This window comes from Dendropsophus ebraccatus, chromosome 3 (genome assembly GCF_027789765.1).
Source record: "Dendropsophus ebraccatus isolate aDenEbr1 chromosome 3, aDenEbr1.pat, whole genome shotgun sequence".
Taxonomy (NCBI): domain Eukaryota; kingdom Metazoa; phylum Chordata; class Amphibia; order Anura; family Hylidae; genus Dendropsophus; species Dendropsophus ebraccatus.
The window spans coordinates 26,084,451-26,090,524 of record NC_091456.1 but is presented as its reverse complement, the minus strand read 5'-3'; positions in this window follow the sequence as shown (position 1 = coordinate 26,090,524).

Here is a 6,074-nt window from a genome sequence, read left to right as displayed (position 1 = left end):
TTGTATTATTTTATGTCTTTTTATTCATTATTAAAGCGACTCTGTACCCACAATCTGACCCCTCCAAACCACTTGTACCTTCGGATAGCTGCTTTTAATACAAGATCTGTCCTGGGGTCCGTTCAGCAGGGGATGCAGTTATTGTCCGAAAAATAAATTTTAATCCAGCAGCGCTGTGTCTAACGTCCAGGGCTTACTTTTGTATATGTATTAGGCTGGCACACCCTCTCTGTCCTTCCTCCCCACCCTCCTCAGCATTAGGAATGCTCCAGGCAGATTGTTTCCTATTCCTCAGCTGCGTGCATAATGAACACGGGCTGGATCGTTAATACACCTGTGCAAAGCTCAAACAGTAGTAAATGTTGAGGAGGATGGGAAGGAAGGACAGAGAGGGTGTTCCAGCCTAATGCATATACAAATGTAAGCCCCGGCCGTTAGACACAGCGCTGCTGGATTAAAAGTTGTTTTTAGGACAATAACTCTATCCCCTGCTGAACGGACCCCAGGACAGATCTTGGATTAAAAGCAGCTATCTGAAGGTACAAGTGGTTTGGGGGGTTAGATTGTGGGTACAGAGTCGCTTTAAGTCATCATATGTGCTATGAAAATGTTTGTCTGGATGTAATATGAGACATAATCAATGTAATTTCTGTTTGAAAGGAAGATGTGGCATTCGGCATGAAAATGAAGTGTCCTTCCTGGGGACTGACCCTGAGGAACCTCCTTCCAACCAACTGCAATGCTGAAAGGTATAAAAATAATGGTCTAGCACTACTATGGTATGTGAACCATGGAAAAGGTTTTAAGGCATGCTCTGTGATCTCTGAAACATTTCACAGGCTGAGCTGTGAGTTTCATCTATTGTATTTTCAATACACTGGTGACACCTTCTACTGTTATGCTGTAGAGATCAATTTACAGCCGCCTCCTACTTGCTGATGTTTGGCACTTGTTTAAAGAACCTTAGGGCCCTATTCCATGGGCCGAGCAGGGCCCGATCAACGATGTAAAGGAGCGCCGATCTGGTAGATCGCAGCTCGTTTACTGGGCCTATTCCTCAAATTGTCTTCTCAAATCGTCGGTCGCCCGCCACGCACCACTATTCCACTGTAGCGATGCGAGGTGGGGGAACGATGATTTTAGGTCTGGCCCTAAATGAACGATCAGCCGATGACACGATCATCGGCTGATCGTTCTCTCTATTCCACCGAGCCATAATCGGATAATCAGGCCCAATGGGGCCGATTCGGCCGATTATCGTTCCTGTGGAATAGGGCCCTTAGAAACATAGGAGATTGTTGACGCCTGTTACATCTACTCCTCTCTCATATTATGTCCTTTATTTTTTTACAATAGCTATATGTTTATCCAAGACATGTTTAGATTCAGTTACTGTTGATTTATCCACCTCCTCTACTGGAAGCTTGTTCCCAGTATCTACTACTTTTTCACTAAAATCTGTTGCTTCTGAGCCCTCACAAGGCTCAATTAGTTGTGCTGCGCTTTGTCTCTATCGGCCATTGGCTGCGCATCCCGTGTTACATGGGGAGATGTGAGGCAGATGGACATTTTTCTAGAAGGTCAACACCAATTATTTTTACATTAAGCCCTTGCTGTGCAATAATGAAGCCGTGCATAGGCCAATCTAGAGGATAGGTGCTTGTGTGGTGTCCCACCATGGCTGTTGCTAGTAGTTACACCCTTCGCATAAGCCTTTATTTTTCTGTCACCAAGTGGTGATGTAGTAGTGTAGTAGTAAGTTTCACCACAAGATGTCGCTACACTGGTAGGGCAATAGGTAGTTCATTCGGACAAGAGCCGATGCACAGGCACAAGTATTCTCTTTTCAGTCTACCTCTATTTCTACCTTCAACATCCCAGCAGAGCACAGTACTACTTGCGTTGGGACTCTCACGACATCCTCCTCTCTGTTCCTCTGTTTCTTATTTGTACCTCTTAGCACGCAACCTAGTCAGCACGACTGAACCTCTCGCTACACTCTTATCACAGATCTGGATCCTGAACTATTAAGTGTCTTATCAAGTATAAAGTATCCTGTCAATGCAAAGCTGTATGTTCTGCTGCACACAAGGACCTTCAGAGTAAACAAAATTTTATTTATGGTAAAGAGACTCTGTGATTCTTCGTCCCGCACCAACACAGTATACACACAGTCCTTGGGACATTTCCTCTTTCTGTGGGTGGCAGTACCAATAGTCAGGATGGGTCACTACTCCACTCCAGACCACCGTGACAACAGCGCAAGGGACCCCGTGATAGCCCGGCAGATCACTATCCACAGGGGAACAAGGTGTAACTGGCCCTTTAAAATAAAAACATGTTTACCACCATACCTGTGCGCCCAACCGGCACTGTCGTCATGACACAACATCCTAGGGTCCGGCTACATCTCGTCCAACCATTACACCATTGGCGTCACACTTCACCATCTAGCAAGTGACCGGCCGCCCCACCTCCACACTACCGAGGGGGTGCGTCACCACACTTATTTACAGTGCAGAGTCAGGTCGTGTAATACGGCCCTGGACATTGGTCTAAAACAGGGGTATCAAACTTAAATACAGAGCAGGACAAAATTAAAACGTTAGACAAAGTGCAACCTCAATATTTATTAAGACCATGTATAATTGAGGAAGTTTTTCCTTCTCATGAGATATAACCATCAGATATAACCTTTTCATATGAAAACTGTTAGGGCTGCGGCGGCGTCCCGTGCTCTGGGCCGCCACCGCAACTCCTCTCCGTGTCAGGTAGCCGCCGGTGTCCGAGTGCAGGGACCCGGCGCTGCGGCTAGTTTGGCCCCCAGGGGTGTCTTACCTCGCCCCGCTCCTGTCTCCGTCTGTCCCGGCCGGCACGCACGTCCCTGCCTCCTAGGGCGCTGTCTCGGATTTAAAGGGCCAGTCTGCCCCTAATTGGTAGTTGCACATAATCACTCCCTATAAATCCCAGCATGCCCTGTCCCTGGTGTTGGAGCCTCTATGTGCTTCCCATAGCATTTTGGCCCAGCTCCTCGTTGTTCCTGTCCGCTGCCCTTGTCCGCTGTTCCTGTCCGTTGCCCTTGTCCGTTTCCTGTGCCCCCTGCGGTTACGCCTAGACCACTATCTGCACTAGCTACTGCATACTGCTCCAGCTTCACCTTGCCCGCTGTCACTAGCAAACCAAGCCACGGGTAGCGACCTTGGGGTCGCCTGCTGCAGCAAGCCCATCCAGCCTTGCGGCGGGCTCTGGTGAAAAACGCTCCTGGTGCGGTTTATGCCATCGCTGGTAACGGTACAGAGGATCCACGACCCCAGTCGTTACAAAAAGAAACTTGCTTATCAGGTAAGATAATACATATGTAGGAATCAAGTGAGCCAAAAACTCAAAGGAAAAAAAGTGGGATATAAGTATTCCCAAGTATATGAGTTCAGAATGTATAATCATGCATTGCTAATTGGGTCTAGGATTCTAGGACCCACTCTAAGTAAAATCTGGGAGAGAGAGGGCATAAACAACCATATTGTTACTCTTGGTAGACAAATGGTAAAAGATAGGGACAAGGAGAAGCAAACCAAATGGCGTTGTTAGCACACAATTGCTGTGGAATGACAAGTTTATGTTGGGTAGAGGGCAGATTAAAGGATAAGTCCGGCAAAATATCTTATTAAAGTATTGTATTGCCCCCCAAATACAAATCACCAATATACAATTACGGGAAATGTACATAAAGTGCTTTTTTCCCTGCACTTACTACTGCATCAAGGTTTCACTTCCTGGATAACATGGTGATGTCACTTCCTGGATAACATGGTGATGTCACTTCCTGGATAAAATGGTGATGTCACTTCCTGGATAAAATGGTGATGTCATGACCCGACTCCCAGAGCTGTGTGGGCTGTGGCTGCTGGAGAGGATGATGGCAGGGGGACACTGAGGGACACAGGGCACTGGAGGGACACTGAGCATCCCTCTGCCATCATCCTCTCCAGCAGCCACAGCCCGCACAGCTCTGGGAGTCTGGGCGTGACATCACCATGTTATCCAGGAAGTGACATCACCATGTTATTCAGGAAGTGACATCACCATGTTATTCAGGAAGTGAAGCCATGATGCAGTAGTAAGTGCAGGGAAAAAAAGCACTTTATAAGCATTTCCCGTAATAAGTGTTAACTTGTATAAATTTGGGGGGGGAAACACAATACTTAAAGTGACACTGTCACCTCCTTTTTGCATTCTGACATCTCTACACAGGTGTAAAGGGTAAATTTAGCGGTTTTCATACATTATTTTATATCATACGTCATGGTGCTTGTTCAAGTAAAAAGTGATCTTTTATCAACGGCAGATTGTATTAAATGGGCGGGGCCTCACGGCATTAGCGCCACTTAGCCCCGCCCACAACGCCACAGTTGGCCCCGCCCCCTCGCCGGCCATTGGAACAGGCTGGACGAAAGGTATAGACCCCACCCCCTTTATGTCGACCAACCAATGGGCGTCAAGGAGGCGGGACCAACAGAGCCGTTGTGGGCGGGGCTAAGTAGCGCTAATGCCACGAGGCCACGTCCACTTAATACAATCTGCAGTTGATAAAAGGACACTTTTTACTTGAACAAGCACCATGACGTATGATATGAAATAAGGTATGAAAACTGCTAAATTTACCCTATACGCCTGTGTAGAGATCTCAAAATGCAAAAAGGGGGTGACAGTGTCAATTTAAGTATTGTCTGTCAAAAATGTTAATTTATCAGTAGTGAGGAGAAGGAAGCACTTTCAGCACTCGGTGAGAGCAGTACATGGTGTTCTTGGGGCTGTGTAATATGAAACCAATTGCCGGTATTATATGGCTGGTCTGCCAAGAAGGAAGACTTCCTGCAGCATCACAACAGGACTCTCGTGAAACACAGGTCCCGCCTACTAGAGTAGGCGGGAGTAGTTAGGGGTGCATATCAGCAGGGCCGGACTGGGACAAAAAATCAGCCCTGGCATAGAAACTACTCCACCAGCCTACATAAAACATTAGAATGTTGACATAGAATGTAAGCTTAGAATGTGTAGAATGTTGGATTAGATTGTTGCCATAACATTCTAAACCTACATTCTATGTCAACACTCTGACATAGAATGTTGAGTTAGAATTTAGGCTTGAAATGTTGACATGAAATGGTGACCTAGAATGTGGATTTAGAATTTTATGTTAACATTCTATGTCAACATTCTAATCCAACATTGCGTGTAACAATTATATGTCAACATTCTAAACCTACATTCTATGTCAACATTCTAAACCTACATTCTATGTCAACATTCTAAACTTACATTCCATCTCAACATTCTGTCATAGAATGCTGACATAACATTCTAAACCTACATTCTATGTCAAATTCTAAACCTACATTCTATCTCAACATTCTGACATATAATGTAGGCTTAGAATGTTGACATAGAATGGTGACATAAAATGTAGGTTTAGAATATTGACATAGAATGTCAAGAACAATACTTCATTCATTGGTTGGTTGGAGAAGAGCAGCCCACAGAGGACACAGGCCCATCTGGCATTTGCCAGGACTGCCAGATAGCCAGTCCAGCCCTGCATATCAGGTGTATATAGACATTGCTAGCTATAAATCGGCAGGCCAGCTTTAAGGAATTAATAGGTTTTCTCAGCAAGGCAAATATAATCACCCTGCAGGCCAGAGTTTGATACCCCTAGTCTAAAATGTACTAAATGATGACTTTAGGACAGCAATGGGGTACTTACTGCCCTAGGATCACATATGGCCCCTTGCTCCATAACCATCCGGGCACTATGCAGTACATTATCTTGCATATATGTTTAAGCGACCGCTCCCCCACCTTATCCCCCATATGTAATATAATTAACAGAAGATACAGAAACAGCCAACAGCATCCAGCTGTTTCTGTATCTGCCATAGAATTACAAAGAGTGGGTCAGTGCATGTTCTGCCAAGAGCTTTCTGCTACAAACTGGGCACACAGGATACAACACAAGTACAGGGCATCATCTGAGGACCCACAGTGAGATCGGGTGACCACCACTGGTAGGCAGA